Below are 17,344 nucleotides of genomic sequence, written 5' to 3'. Positions count from 1 at the left end.
TTATCGAGAAGATTTATTATTATTATTATTATTGTGTAATTATTTAAATAAAATTTATATAAAATATATTATAACTTTCCTACTTTGGCAAAAACCACCCAAAACTAAACTTTTATCCTTATTTTGTTCCTCTCTTCATACTCCACGGGCTAAAGTGCAATTTCAGTATAATATCATCACCCAACCCGTTTACCCATGATCCAAAACCAAACCCGAGACCCAATTAGCAAACCCGGATACCCAATATCATAACTTGGACCTCAATTCTCGTCACCAACATGGAAATAAAATCAAAATATATGTTATACTTACCTATTGCGGCCTATCGACAATCTTAATTACGTTAAATCGATCAATTTGATTCGTTATGCCAAAATTACTTAGCCGTCATATCTCGTAAGACATAATATATCATAACGGGCTTTATAACGCAATTAATCTTGCAGAATTCACCTATATGCCATCGTAATCATTAACCCCCAGTTTAATTATATTATCATCATCATATCGATTGTGTTCTTGATCCTTTTTGAGCCGGCCATATCCGTACATCGTTAATCCTCGTTTGAACATCGTATCAGGTAATTAAATTCTTTATTTCGCTCGTTGTTATCCACTGATCAATAGCCCTATGATCAATCGGCCAATCACTTAACAATTTGGCCAATTGATCGATCTAGGGTTCATAAGCATTCTGGGTTTGTGCCTGTGCTGTTTATAGTTGTTTTGTTTTCATGTTTATAACGTATCGATTGTGTTCTTGATCCTTTAATGGTGTTGTTATAATATCCTTTAATTTCGGGACGAAATTCCCTGAAGTAGTGGACACTGTAACAACTCGGCTTTTTCCAACTTATATTTCCCCAACCCGTTTTTATGTCCGGGTTATAATATATATATATATATATCGTGTTTATCGAGAAGATGTATTATTATTATTATTATTGTTGTTGTTGTTGTTGTTTAATTATCTATATAAAATTTATCTAAAATATATTATAACTTTCCTGCTTTGGCAAAAACCACCCAAACCTAAACTTTTATCCTTATTTTGTTCCCCTCTTCATACTCCAGGGGCTAAAGTGAAATTTCAGTATATTATCATCACCCAACCCGTTTACCCATAATCCAAACCCAAACCCGAGACCCAATTAGCAAACCTGGATACCCAATATCATAACTTGGGCCTCAATTCTCGTCACCAACAGGGAAATCAAATCAAAATATATGTTACTAGTTTTTATCCCCCATATTACGGGGTTGTATTTCTTTTTCGTGTCTAATATTTATATTTTTGGATATTAATTTTATTTATTGTAAGAATGTTAATAATATACTTAAGGTTTGATGATGAAAGAGTTTCACAAATAAATGAGATGTTATAACATGTTTAAAAGCTATGTGTTTGGTATAACTCATGACCCACTTATTTTTTTTACTATAGAATTGTTACTTAATATAAAAAAATATATTTTTCTTAAAAAAATTGAATATTAATTTTTAGTATGTCCCTATTTATAAGATTTTCATATCAAGGTGAGATTATTTTTTTAATATAATGTGATGTTATAATGCGTTTAAGGTTATCTAGGTTTAGTGAGACCCATACCCGTGAATTCGGGTCAAATGCATGAGAATCCTTCATTTATAAATAAAACAATCTGGTGACTTGAGAGAATGTATGACGCAATCAGAGAGCATTTAAGGAATTCGTTTATATATATTTAAGATTAAGATTCTTAGTTCTATAGTTTTTTATCCTTTTTTTTGCGTACAACATGTATTGCAAATTATTTGCATCCTCATGTGTTGCTTTACATTATTCGTTTATGTTATTTATATATTTTTTTGATATTTAGTTTTATTTATTGTAAGAAAGTTAATAATATACTTAGGATTTGATGATAAAAGGGTTTCACAAATAAATGAGATGTTATACCCGGTTTAAAAGTTATATAGGTTTAGTGAGTCCCATTTTTACTATAGAATTGTTTTGTTAATTATAAATAATATATTTTTTTAAATGAATATTAATTTTTAGTATATTCCTATTTTATAGGATTTTTCATATAAAATATTTGATGAGATTACGTTTTAATATAATGAGATATTATAACCCGTTTAAGGGCTATCTGGGTTTGGTGAGACCCATACCCAAGGATTCGGATCAAATGCACGAGAAACCTTTGTTTAAGAATAAAAAAATTTGGTGGCTTCCATAAAATGGGGAGCGACCACCTCACCACACGTAGGATTTTTGGGTTTTCGTTTATATATATTATAGATACTTACCTATATCGGCCTACCGACAATCTAAATTACGTTAAATCAATTAATTTGATTTGTTATGCCAAAATTACTTAGCCATCATATGTCGTAAGACATTACATATCATAGCGGGCTTTATAACGCAATTAATCTTGCAGAATTAACCTATATGCCATCGTAATCATTAACCCCATGTTTAATGATATTATCATCATCGTATTGATTGTGTTCTTGATCCTTTTTGAGTCGGCCATATCCGTACACCGTTAATCCTCGTTTGAACATCGTATATGGTAATTAAATGCTTTATTTTGCTCGTTGTTATCCACTGATCAATAGCCCTATGATCAATCGGCCAATCACTTAATGGTTTCGCCGATTGATCAATCTAGGGTTCATAAGCATTCTGGGTTTGTGCCTGTGTTGTTTATAGGTTATTTGTTTGCGTGTCTATAACGTGATACAAGCCAGCCTAGTTGGCTGGTGAGTCTGTTAAAACTTGGGTGGCTGAGGGTCGCGGGTTTGAATCCCTCAGCCCCTGTTTTTTGGTTTTTTTTTTGTTTAATTTCCATTTAATTATGATATTAACTCTTACAATAATCTAAATTAATATTAATAATATTATAAATATAATAATTGTTCAGTCTTTTCTTAAAAACTGACATTAACTAATCACTTTTTCAAATCCTTGTTAAAAACTATATATGTGTGTGTGTTTATGAATATGAATTAAGTATAAAAAATTGATTTTAATAAGGTTTTAATATAAAAAATATATAATTCATGTAATTTTGTTAATTAATTTATTCAAAATATAGTTTAAGATTTTTATAAAAAAAATCATATTTTACATATTATTATTATTTATCCTTTATTATTTATGATATTTACCTATATTGAAATATTTACTTGAAAATATATATAAATACATTAAATGCATTTTCAGTTTAAAATAAACATCTAAAGCAAATCTCTTATTATAATCTACCCAAAATCTTATAGATATTTATATAAGTATTTTATTAATTAAAATATACGTTTTAATTAAAGTCATAATGAATCTATGTAATATTTAACTTTCGCAATAACACTCGATCATCAATTCCCGATTCTCAGTCTAGCTTTAGAGTTTTCATTTAAATTATAGTTATTTATTTCCTCAATTATATGTAATTAGGATTTTCGTCGGTAAATCCCGAAGAGCTTGAATTACCGCTTTCTTAACTATTCATTGTCTTTTGCTTAATTGCCAAGGTGAGTAATCACTCCACTTTTTACCTATTTTAAATCTTTTGGGGACATATGCATATTTACAGTATTTATCTATTATCTAGTAATCAAAACCGCAATTGTTTAATCCTTGTGTGTATATCAGTTTATACCTAACTTGCTATTTGTTTACTTGCTTTATTTGAATACATTTCGGAGAGATCCAACATATTCTCAGTCCAGTATGATCATACGACCGTCGTAGTGGCCAGCTTCCGACGCATTGGCAGTGGTTTCACCGACACCTCATTCTTGGTAACCAATGCCCATTCGCATGGCACGGTTTAGCCCTTTCTTTATGGTTTGATTGATTGTTTATGTGATATGGCTTAACTGTTTATTCTCATAGGAACAGTTTTCATCTATCTTTATTTATTATATGTTATTATTGTTGTGTCTTAGACTGGTGTTTTAGTCACTCAACATGTGTTGTTGACAAATCTTTCTATTTTATACGCATATGCATGTTATTGTTTGAACTAGTTGCAAGATTTGGTGAAGACTTAGTGAAGAATTTATGTTAGAAAAGAATTAATCATGATCATTTCTGATATAAGTTGTATTGCTGTATGATTATGGATTTTGTATTTGTACTTGAATTATTTGAATCATTTAATCAAATTAAATAGATATTGTCACTTTTAAATATTTCATAATAGTACCTTGAGAGCTGTGAGCAATCAGTTCACGCCCCGACATTTCCGTCTTAGGTTGGGGTGTGACAGAGCTCGCCTCGTTAAAACTTAATATTTTTGTTTAACTCAATTCTTTAAAACCCGATTTAAGAATCGAACTCCTAGTAATTCATGTTTTTTATATTTTATCCCCGAATTTTTTAAAGTTAGAATTGTGATTAGGTTTCATTGGTGGGTCACACTACAAAAAATATTGCTATCCTGGACTGAAAAATTAGGCTCTTATACCCCCTAATTAGTACCTAATGGTTATTAGGGACTGATTTTCCAGTCTCTAGCCAGTAACAGATATTTAGTCTTAAATAGTGGTTTTGGTAATAACATCATGTGTTAGATTTTCATCATGTTGTATAAGATCCATGTGCTATTTAACTACGTGTTTATATATTTGTTGTTGGAGATGGTACACAAATGCAACACTCTAGTGAGATGGTCTTTGAGACTGTCGGGGTATGGTACTAAGAACCCTAATTTATTATGTTTTGGGCTTATTTTATTATATGGGCTAATACATTTGTTATTGGGCTGAGGGGGTTTTGTGGAGGTAACCCTAACTGGGCTAGGCCCATTAGGGTACCATGATGGTGGCCATGAGGCTCCCTATATAAGGAGGTCTCCACCTCCTTATCAAGGGTTGGTAAAAATAGCTCAATAAGAGCCACCACCATATTTTTGTGTCTGTGAACAAGAGATCCTCTGGATTTCTTAGCGGTCACCTCCACACCCCCAAAAGTCACCGCAGATCACAGCAGCGGTCGGAGCAGAAGCAAGCAAGTCGTGGTTCGTTCATCTCGAAGTCCGTGGAAACATCGTCATGGGTCAGGTCAGATTCATTTCACGTTTCTACATTTGGCGCCATCCGTGGGACGGCAATGATCCACACTTCGCTTCTCGTTTCGGCCCTCCGATCTGTCCATCAGCATCTCAGATCTACGGATCTGTTCATCAGATCTACGGATCTGTTCATCAAGATCTACAGATCTGTTCATCAAGATCTCAGATATACGGATCAATATTCCAGATCTGTTCATCGATATCTCAGATCTACGATTTCTTCTCTCAGATATGTTCTTCCGTAGATCTAAAAAATATTTCCAGATCTGGAAATACTATCAGATCTGTTGGAAGAAAAACACAAGAAGAAATACTATCGGATCTGAACAATGATCTGGAAATACACAGGAAGAAATACCAGATATTTTGGGGAAAACCCTCATATCTGTGCTGAATCAGATCTGGGTTCGCTCACGCGTCAAGCATGCTCAAACATCAAGCATGCTCAAACATCTAAGTATGCTCACGCATCGATGCTCACGCATCAAGCATGCTCACGCATCAAGCATGCTCAAACATGCACGCAGGCACCGAGCGCGCGACAAGCATGCTCACGCATCAAGCATGCTCAAGCATCAAGCATGCTCAAGCATCAAGCATGCTCAAGCATCAAGCATGCTCAAGCATCAAGCATGCTCAAACATCAAGCATGCTCACGCATCGAAGCTCAAACATCAAGCATGCTCAAACATGCGCGCAGGCACCGAGCGCGCGACAAGCATGCTCACGCATCAAGCATGCTCAAACATCAAGCATGCTCAAGCATCAAGCATGCTCAAACATCAAGCATGCTCAAGCATCAAGCATGCTCAAACATCAAGTATGCTCACGCATCGATGCTCAAGCATCAAGCATGCTCACGCATCGATGCTCAAACATCAAGCATGCTCAAACATGCGCGCAGGCACCGAGCGCGCGACAAGCATGCTCACGCATCAAGCATGCTCAAACATCAAGCATGCTCAAGCATCAAGCATGCTCAAACATCAAGCATGCTCAAGCATCAAGCATGCTCAAACATCAAGCATGCTCACGCATCGATGCTCAAACATCAAGCATGCTCAAACATGCGCGCAGGCACCGAGCGCGCGACAAGCATGCTCACGCATCAAGCATGCTCAAACATCAAGCATGCTCAAGCATCAAGCATGCTCAAACATCAAGCATGCTCAAACATCAAGTATGCTCACGCATCGATGCTCAAGCATCAAGCATGCTCACGCATCGATGCTCAAACATCAAGCATGCTCAAACATGCGCGCAGGCACCGAGCGCGCGACAAGCATGCTCACGCATCAAGCATGCTCAAACATCAAGCATGCTCAAGCATCAAGCATGCTCAAACATCAAGCATGCTCAAGCATCAAGCATGCTCAAACATCAAGTATGCTCACGCATCGATGCTCAAGCATCAAGCATGCTCACGCATCGATGCTCAAACATCAAGCATGCTCAAACATGCGCGCAGGCACCGAGCGCGCGACAAGCATGCTCACGCATCAAGCATGCTCAAACATCAAGCATGCTCAAGCATCAAGCATGCTCAAACATCAAGCATGCTCAAACATCAAGCATGCTCAAACATCAAGTATGCTCACGCATCGATGCTCAAGCATCAAGCATGCTCACGCATCGATGCTCAAACATCAAGCATGCTCAAACATGCGCGCTGGCACCGAGCGCGCGAAAAGTCAACCCACAAGATACAGACCAAGGCTTAAAATCAAGATGTCATGAAGACAGCCAAAACCTATGCTCATGGCGTATAGCACATGCTCAAGCAGGCTCAAGCATCAAGCATGCTCAAACATCTAAGTATGCTCACGCATCGATGCTCACGCATCAAGCATGCTCACGCATCAAGCATGCTCAAACATCAAGCATGCTCAAGCATCAAGCATGCTCAGACATCAAGCATGCTCAGACATCAAGCATGCTCAAGCATCAAGCATGCTCACGCATCACGCATGCTCACGCATCACGCATGCTCACGCATTCAAAATCTCTAGGTCATGCGCGCCACCGCGGATCAACTTCGGATTCCGCATGCGCGCTCCCGGCGATCGCTCTTCGCCACAGCGGTTTGCATTCGCGCCACCGCATACATGTTTCACACTTCCTTTTATTAATTTGAGCAATATGACAACATTATATTGACATCAAACTAAAAATAAAACGAAGTAAAACATACATGCGCGAGCTTCAAGCTCAAACGCGTTGAGTCTTAACTCTAAAACGTCAGGGCCTTAGCCCAAAAATATGAGCCTTAGCTCAAACTTAAAAGTTGGGAATACCCATAGACCCACAGGCCTCGCGCCAAGGGTGGAATGCTCATAAACCCACAGGCCTCGTGCCAAGGGTGGAATGCTCATAGACCCACAGGCCTCGCGCCAATGGTGGAATGCTCATAGACCCACAGGCCTCGCGCCAAGGGTGGAATGCTCATAGACCCACAGGCCTCGCGCCAAGGGTGGAATACTCATAAACCCACAGGCCTCGCGCCAAGGGTGGAATGCTCATAGAACCACAGGCCTCGCGCCAAGGGTGGAATGCTCATAGACCCACAGGCCTCGCGCCAAGGGTGGAATGCTCATAGACCCACAGGCCTCGCGCCAAGGGTGGAATGCTCATAGACCCACAGGCCTCGCGCCAAGGGTGGAATGCTCATAGACCCACAGGCCTCGCGCCAAGGGTGGAATGCTCATAGACCCACAGACCTCGCGCCAAGGGTGGAATGCTCATAGACCCACAGGCCTCGCGCCAAGGGTGGAATGCTCATAAACCCACAGGCCTCGCGCCAAGGGTGGAATGCTCATAAACCCATATGGCTACGCGCCATACTAAAAGGTTCGGCCACGAGCCGCGCAAGCACCTGTGACATCATTATTATTATCTGGCCGTTTGTGCCTCCATTATTATTTTGAAGACAAGCCGGGATAGTCATCCTGCGCAGAAGAGGCCATTGGGCAGTCATTATCATCATATTACAGCTCGTAAGCCGCCTTGCGCGCCAGCTTAATTATTCTACAAGCTCGTAAGCCGCCTTGCGCGCCAGCTTAATTATTCTACAGGCTCGTAAGTCGCCTTGCGCGCCAGCTTCATTATTCTACAAGCCCGTAAGTCGCCTCGTGCGCCAGCTTCTTTATTATTACAGCTCGTAAGTCGCAATACGCGCAGGCTCTCATTATTCTACAAGCTCGTAAGTCGCCTCACGCGCCAGCTTTATTATTTTACAGCTCGTAAGCCGCCTTGCGCGCCAGCTACATTATTCTACAAGCTCGTAAGTCGCCTTGCGCGCCAGCTTCATTATTCTACAAGCTCGTAAGTCGCCTCGCGCGCCAGCTTCTTTATTATTACAGCTCGTAAGTCACCATGCGCGCAGGCTCTCATTATTCTACAAGCTCGTAAGTCGCCTCACGCGCCAGCTTTATTATTCTACAGCTCGTAAGTCGCCTCACGCGCCAAGCTTTATTATTTTACAGCTCGTAAGCCGCCTCGCGCGCAAGCTTCATTATTCTTCAGCTCGTAAGTCGCCGCGCGCGCCAGCTTTATTATTCTTAGCTCGTACGTCGCCGCACGCGCCAGCTTTATTACTCAGCTCGTAAGTCGCCTCGCTCGCAGGCTTTTATTATTCTCAGCTCGTAAGTCGCTTCGCGCGCAGGCTTTTGTTATTATTATAGCTCATAAGTCGCCTCGCGCGCAAGCTTTATTATCAGGCCCCGCGCCACTATTATTATGATGCGTGCTATATCTTATTCATACTAGTGCACCATCATCATCATAAGGATCACAACATGTCACCATCATGGAGAAAACCTCCCAAAACTCAAAGACAAGGCCGAAGGAAAGGGAAGAAACCGCCTCACGATCTAGCACACCTTATAAAGTCCAGTGCTCCACCTAAACGCTTGCACGCCTAGGAGCAACACTGGACTTGGGGGGCTTGTCGGGGTATGGTTCTAAGAACCCTAATTTATTATGTTTTGGGCTTATTTTATTATATGGGCTAATACATTTGTTATTGGGCTGAGGGGGTTTTGTGGAGGTAACCCTAACTGGGCTAGGCCCATTAGGGTACCATGATGGTGGCCATGAGGCTCCCTATATAAGGAGGTCTCCACCTCCTTATCAAGGGTTGGTAAAAATAGCTCAATAAGAGCCACCACCATATTTTTGTGTCTGTGAACAAGAGATCCTCTGGATTTCTTAGCGGTCACCTCCACACCCCCAAAAGTCACCGCAGATCACAGCAGCGGTCGGAGCAGAAGCAAGCAAGTCGTGGTTCGTTCATCTCGAAGCAGTTTATTTGGAGCCACATCATATGCCGTTTTGGCCTTCCCATGGAAATTGTGAGCGACAATGGCAAACAATTCACTGACAAGAAGATATCCAGCTGGCTCAAGGAATTGCGCATCAACCAAATTTTCACTTCAGTATACCACCCTCAGGGGAATGGCCAAGTGGAACGCGCGAACCAAAGCTTGCTGAATGGGCTGAAGAAAAGGTTAGAGGGAGAATCCCATTCTTGGGTTGACGAGCTACCCAATGTCCTGTGGGCGCACAGGACATTAAGCAAAACCAGCAATGGCGAATCCCCGTTCAGCCTAACCTATGGAATGGAGGCAATGATTCCAGCAGAAATTGGATGCCCATCCCATAGAGTGCTCATGATGAGCAAGATTGATAACGAGCACGAAAGAAGGTTGGATCTCAACTTACTTGAAGGGCGCAGAGAGGCGGCTATCATCAGTGAAGCCAAGTACAAGAAAAAACTGGAAAAATATTACAATCAGCGCGTGAAAGAATGCCACTTCAAGAAAAATGATTTTGTCCTTCGAAACAATGAAGCTAGCCGCGCGATACCCCCGGGAAAAATGTCCCCCAATTGGGAGGGACCTTATCAAGTCTCGGAAGAATTGGGAAAAGGCGCATATGCTTTAAAAGATTTGAATGTAAAGAAGATCCCGCGCGCATGGAACGCGGCACAGCTTAGAAAATGTTTCATGTAAAAAATGTCAAGTTTGTAATCATGGCTTTTTAAGCCATTATGAATAATGATACGTGCTATCTTCTCTTAATGTGGATTCTATTACCTTTTGCATACATGTTTCACACTTCCCTTTATTAATTTTGAGCAATATGACAACATTGTATTGACATCAAAACGAAATAGAACGAAGTAAAACATACATGCGCGAGCTTCAAGCTCAAACGCGTTAACGAGTCTTAACTCTAAAACGTCAGGGCCTTAGCCCAATAATATGAGCCTTAGCTCAGGGCCTTAGCCCAATAATGTGAGCCTTAGCTCAAATCACTCACAACATCCATCCTACATGCTGCGCAGCCTGACCATAAAAATACCTAAGCACAACTAAGGCAAAGTAAATGCCAAAACATAGTTGTTAAGGTCTCAGGTCGAGGTCGCGCATGAAATTGTAATGGATATCTGAGTAACACATATTGACACGTAAAGGCTAAAAAACTCATAATTCCATATAATAAATGCGCGATAACGTCGCGCAAAAGAGGAATAATGAAAACGCCAAGGCACGTGTCAACGTAATCAAGATATGGCAAAATCACTTACAATATGACAAGGATTAAGTATAATAATTTCCTTACAACCTTGTTCTTATTTCAACGTGCAAGCATATCTTATATTCAACAAGCAAACATGCAATATAAAGAGATGAATGGGGAATGCGTAAGATGCGAAGAAGGGAAAAACAAAATTTCATTCCAAAGCATTGAAATTTACAAGTTTACAAGATGATGAGATACAAACTACAAATAAAAATAAAAAACATGAAGGGCTTCTCAAGTCTCCACGTCGACGTCAGCCTCTTCATAGTCCTCATCACCGCCCTCAGCATCTGGCGCAACCCGCTCCTCGTCATCTCCAAACTGACCATAGTCAAGTTGTTCGTCCTGAATGGAGTCTTCTATCACAATAGTGTCAGGAGCGGATCCTTTGGCCACGCCAGAGCCGCTAGCAGGGGCAGCATTCCCCGCGCCATCATCGCTGCCACCAGCCCCTTCGCACTCGTCAAGTAATTTCTTTAGCGCGCCGAGATCGGGATGGTCAGCAAGCGCGGATATCTGCAAATCATAAGGAAAAATATGAGTACGAAAAGACTTGGAAAATAAGTCAAGGTAATCTCATTAAGGTTAAAATACCTGCGCAAGGATGGGAATGGGAGTATTCAAATACTTCTCCCCCATCGCGGCCATGTCCGCGCAGGCAACGTCGCTCTGATAAGGGTAGTCGGATGGGTTCTTCTTCAACATGCCATATTCATAGCCATCCTTAAACCCTTCAGCTCGACCCACCAAGCGCGCGGCAGCGTTGCAATCCATCACAAGGGCCTGAAACTCGTCTGAGTATTTCATCGCGTAAGCGCAACGAGTCATACCCTGTGAGATTAGCCATTGGCGATCCTGCGCGAGGGAAGCAACAGACGTCTCAAGAGCAGGAATCTGAGAGTTTAACAACTCAACAGTTTCCTTAGTCTGTTTCAGCTCCTCTTTGTCGGACGCTGCTGCCGCCAGGGCTTCTTCCTTTTCCGCTCGCGCAAGCTCGAGTGCTTCCTGGCTAGACGCTGCCGTCGCCAAGGCTTCATCTTTCTCGGCCTGCGCGGCCGCCAGCTCCTTCTTCAGGCGCGCAACCTCACTCTCCAGTGATGATTTGTCAGTTATAGACTGGACGAGAGCTTGGTCACGCGCCTCCGCATCAAGCTCCAAGTCGCGCACTCTACGCGCATACTTGGCCGCATCCGCCTCGGCCGCCTGTAGCTTCTCCCGCGCAGCCTGTAGCTCATGCCCGCGCTTCACGAAGGCGGTGTTGGCACTTGCTCTGTTCTCACTGAGCTCTGCTTGGAGCTTCTCAGCTCTCTCTCGAGCATCAGAAAGATGCCAAGCAGACACTTTAGCCTCTTGCTTGGCTTCCGCAAGAGCATCACGTACCTTTACGTAATCATAGCGAAGCTCTTGGGAGGCAGCAAAGAAAGCCGACCCAGCAAACAAATGATCGTTGAGCAAGTCATCGCGAGCGCGGCCCTCCTGAAACCTCCTTTCGGCTGGAGGCACAGAATGAGCCCAGAAGTCCTCACACACACCCATGGACTGAAATGAGCTGTCCTCAGTAATGTTCCATCTCGGGCGGTAAATGTGATCGACTTCCTGCAAACACAAAGTAATGATCTAAGTCATCAAAACACTAATATGGAAGTCCGCGCAGAGCGGAGCAAAAACGAACCTATACCTGCGGGGATGAAGCAGAAAAGTCAGCGCCAGCCACACGAGAAGACTGCGCCGGAAAATCTCGTGGCGCTGCAGGGCTGGCGCGGCCGCCGTCGGAGTCTTCAACTTCAAACTCCTCATCCTCCTCTGAAACAGGCCTTTTCTCCTGCGACCTAGAACCAAAATCAGTCTCGCGAGGAGGGCTGTGCGCAGGAGGAGGTGAGGGAGGTCTCGACGCCACCAGGTCGGCGCGTAAAACGGCCTCCTGCTCCTTAGTAATCCCGATGAGGGGAGATTCAATGCTTGCAGGAGCAGGAGCAGAACCAACGGCGCTGGCACCGGCGCCAGGAGTGCCGCCAGCAGCTTGTACGCCAGCTATGACTCCTATGAAAAAATCAACAAAAAGATATGGTTCATGACTTGATCTAAAAGGAAAAAGTCAGAAAATAAAAGCGCAATACATACCTTGGCGCAACGCCGTTCGCGAGTCAAACATCGCCATGAAGTCCATTCTTCCCTTTTTTGAGGGTAAAACAGGGGACTTCGAAGCGACCTCCGGCGCAGCCTCGGCATCTTGTTGCGCTTGAGGTTGATCCACCAAGGTCGCCGGCTCTACAAACATTTGAGTGAGCAAAGATTCATTAGTAATTCTATCAGAATCGCGCTCATAGAGCCATAAAAGATAACCAAAGGATAAGCAAAGTATACCAGTCGAAGGCGCAACGCCGCTTCCCTTTTCCAACGCGCGAAGGGAGGAGGTAGTGGCACCATACCTCGTGTGGACAGGAGGTCTGCCCACTTTTTGAGGCAGGGAAGACAAGGAAAACTTGGTGGTAAACCCCTGGGTTTTCTCAAGCCCCTTCGCCTGAGTAGGAGGATCCTGAACAACAGGGGCATCATCTTTCTTCTGTTTCTTACTGGCCCCTGCGCCAGTTTTCCCTTTAGCCTTACGCTTTAGTTGGGGCGCCTCCTCCTCCTCCTCCTCTTCCGCGAGCTCCAGCTCGTAGTTCTCAAGCGCGTCTACAATACACGCAACAGAAAGGTTAGCCAAATCTGGTATTATAAAGGCATAAGCATAAGTACAAAGGCTTACCAGGCGCATCGCTGTCAAAGAGAAATCCCAGATCAACAGGGATGAACATGTCATCAAAGCGATCGGGGAAGCCAACCTCCCCAGCGCCCAGCGCGACGGAGCCACCCTCCATATGCTCATCATAGGCGGTGTGGACATACTCCTTGCTGACTGCACAAAACAAGTCAAATGATATCAGCAAAACGAATTATATTCGCGCAGAAGTAAGGCAATGAGATTAACTTACACAAGCCGTCAACTTGGATAACGGGCTCAGTCGCGCTGTCGGCCCACCTCCTGCTCATACCAACCCCCACCAGCGCCTCCTCGCAAATGTTCTTGGCGGGGGATGGTTCGGCAGTCAACTTTTTTACCCAGGCGCCAGTTGGGTTCTTGAAGACACCCACATCCGCAGGCGCAGAAGAGATCGCGCGCATGGTCATGCGGATGGGGATCACGCCAGCCCTGATATAGAAAAATCTCTCAGACCAGTCATGAAGGCTCTTGAATGAAACAGTGCAGCACTTGACCTTCTGACTGCGAGGAATAAATGAGAACCAAGAATCTTGGATCTTGGGCTTATAAAAAAACTGAAAGCGCCGAGGGGTGGGCTCCTCGCGCTGAGATTTGCACATAAACTCAAAGTGAGTCATGCGCACGAGTCCAAACGGATGGACTTGGGATATATGAATCCCATAAAACTTAAGCAGCGCACCCACAAACCTTGTCATCGGGAGACGAAGGTTGCAGTGGGTGAAAAAATGGCAATAAAGGGATATATAGCCGGTGGGCGGGTCCGCCGCCGTTTGCCCGGCCGCCCGCAGCATGCAGCCATACTCAGGGAGAAAACCCTGAGAGGCGATAAGGCTGTCAAAATCGGCCTGCCTCAGTTTGCAGGGGATCTCATCCCACTTCTTCACTGCCTTGGTCCTCCCTACCTCCTCCGATGAGGCCTCAGCAGCCCTCTTCCCCTTGCCGGTCTTCTTCAACGTAGACATCACTAACGATTTCACACGGCGATGGATGGGGGAGATTGTGTTGTCTGAGCTATCAGACATGCAACTATAAAATCGAACAAGGGATGCTTCTAAAGAACAGAGATCTGGAAGCAGAAGACAAGTAATCGGAATAGAATGAAAGAAAGAAAAGAGCTCTGAATAAACAACAAGGAAGATGAAGAATTAAAACTCTAAGGGCTTGCTTTTATAGGCCCAGGAGAGAGAAAAATTGGTACTGATTGGACTTCACGCGCCCCCACTCGCAGGTGTAAACCAACGCGAGCGCGACACGTGTCCCTGACACTGTGTGAGGGGACACGAAAAGAAACGATACAGGTGCTGCCAGAGTTCACGCGCCACCACTCGCAGGTACGGACCAACGCGAGCGCGACACGTGTTCCTGACACTATGTGAGGGGACATGAAGGGCAACTGTAGCACCTCGAGCACACGAAAAGTCTGACACGTCCCCATCACTGACGCATGTCAGCAACAACCAACCACGTGCAGGGACGATTCGTTTTCAACCAAAAGGATAGAATTTCGCGCAACGATGAGTAACAAGAAGAAAAGACAAACCATATTAAAAGAGCAAACTATTAAGTCTAATATCTATCTTACCTCGCTCGCGCGAGACAAGACACACATTAGACTGGGGGGGCTTGAAGAGGTATGTACCCGCCTCAACACCGAGCGAGGCGGGTCAACCCACAAAATATAGACAAGAGGCTTGAAATCAAGATATTATGAAGGCACAAAGCCAAAACCTATGCGCATGGCGCATATCACATATGCTCACGCATATCACATATGCTCATGCATCACATGCTCAGGCATCACATATGCTCATGCATCACATGCTCAGGCATCACGTATGCTCATGCATCACATATGCTCACGCATCACATATGCTCACGCATATCACATGCTCACGCATATCACATCTGCGCGTGGCGCATATCACATGCTTGTGCATATCACATCTGCGCGTGAGAATAAAGAGAAGACCTCGCGCATCCTCAGGATAGGCGCATATCACACATGCACATAATCAACCTCGTCCTTATCCAAATCAGGATTAGGGCAACCTTGATTGTGCACGTCAGACAACCTTCCAGAAGGTATCTTTTTAAGGAATAAGAATATGCTGATGTTGACAGCTGCCAATGAAAGGTGGACAACTCAGCAAAACCCATGTGCTACCACGTGATTATAACAAATGAAAAAGCACCAGGTGTCCCAAGGACACGTGGCGCAAAGCAATTGGAGGAGGCCAACAAGGCCCTAATTGGGTCTGAGCCCAATCATTGGAAACCCTAGCACTATAAATACCACATCAACTCCACAAGGAGAGCCACACCCAATTACAGAGTATTCAGCTATATTAAGCAATACACTCCATTTTCCTTACTCTCATATTATTATCTTCTCCTACAAACTCTTATTCTCACACCGGAGGGTTACCCCCAAGAGGACCCCTCTGTCCCTTTCTGAGGGGTAAGTTTACGGTGCTGTTCATTTTGTAGGTGGAAGAACCCAGATCCCAGAGAACCATCGGTGAAATAGCATAATCACACCCGAGGAAAGTAGATCGTCTACCAGTGCCATGAGGCTCCCTATATAAGGAGGTCTCCACCTCCTTATCAAGGGTTGGTAAAAATAGCTCAATAAGAGCCATCACCATATTTTTGTGTCTGTGAACAAGAGATCCTCTGGATTTCTTAGCGGTCACCTCCACACCCCCAAAAGTCACCGCAGATCACAGCAGCGGTCGGAGCAGAAGCAAGCAAGTCGTAGTTCGTTCATCTCGAAGTCCGTGGAAACATCGTCATGGGTCAGGTCTGATTCATTTCACGTTTCTACAGAGACAAACCTATGCTCTCAAGTAATTTGGTTATATTTTGAGTTGAACGAGAGTTTTCGTATGATTCATTGTTTTTTCATATTGTTTGATTTTAGCCATGTGTTATTGATTCTCATTAGTTTTATTTATTATTATATTGTAACATAAACCTATGATTGCTCACAAACCTTTGAATGACTAGATGGACCTTAGGAATTATTTAATAAAACTTTAGATATTGTTGGTTTTGGATGATTTGTTTTAATTTATATGTCATGTGATGAGGGTTATCTTTGTAAATAATTTTGTCACTTAAATAGTGTCATGAGCTATGAGCAATCGTATCGCCCCGATATATTCGTTGTCGGTTGGGGTGTTACAAATATAGTCGTTACTCAAGTGCAAAATATAAAAATTTAGAAAGTGGATCACAATTTTAAAGTGAAATTGGGCACACGATGGATGCCACTTGTTGCTGCAAGTTAAACGGGAGATTGATCAGGTTACAAAGCAAGGCCTTCATTCGAATAGTATGTATTTATGATCTATTAAGAAAGAAAGACCGTTAATCTCCTTGTTGGAAGGCGCCTCCTACAATTAGCCTTAGATGTGAGAATCAGTGGGGATTCTTTGGTGATAAGTTATTTGCGGGGGAGTAAGTAACAGGTGGGAGTAATTAGAGAAATGATGGAATGAATTATGAATACCTTTGGAGATTTTGTAACGTATTTATAGACTAGAGGGTCGAAAGGTAATGGCGGCTGGGTTTGTTGTCTAGCTTCCTTTGGGGTGGTATGCTTGCCTTGAATGCAGGTATTCTTCCCAAAAGTGGTGTCCGTATCTATTTTGGTGAAATAGTTTGACTTCGCCTTCTGCACCCCTTCCCTCCCCGTCTAACTTAAGTTTGTGTTACCCCGCTCCGCTGCCTTTGTAACTAGACCCTTTGTTTATATGTCGCTTATAATCTCTTCTCGACTGAATGAGATTTTATTATACCCTTTGATCTTATCGTTTCCATTAATGGGGCTCCATACGTTCAAAAACGAGGCTCCTTCATGTTAGAGGTATTTGTTTCACGCGGGAGGGCTATATTAGCCTCTGTTCTTACTGATGCATATGGGACTACC

This window comes from Bidens hawaiensis, unplaced genomic scaffold (genome assembly GCF_021521415.1).
Source record: "Bidens hawaiensis isolate Kalapana, Puna unplaced genomic scaffold, B.hawaiensis_p1.1 tig00064641_1, whole genome shotgun sequence".
Taxonomy (NCBI): Eukaryota; Viridiplantae; Streptophyta; class Magnoliopsida; order Asterales; family Asteraceae; genus Bidens; species Bidens hawaiensis.
The sequence above is the reverse complement of the archived record's forward strand: the minus strand, read 5'-3'. Positions refer to the sequence as shown.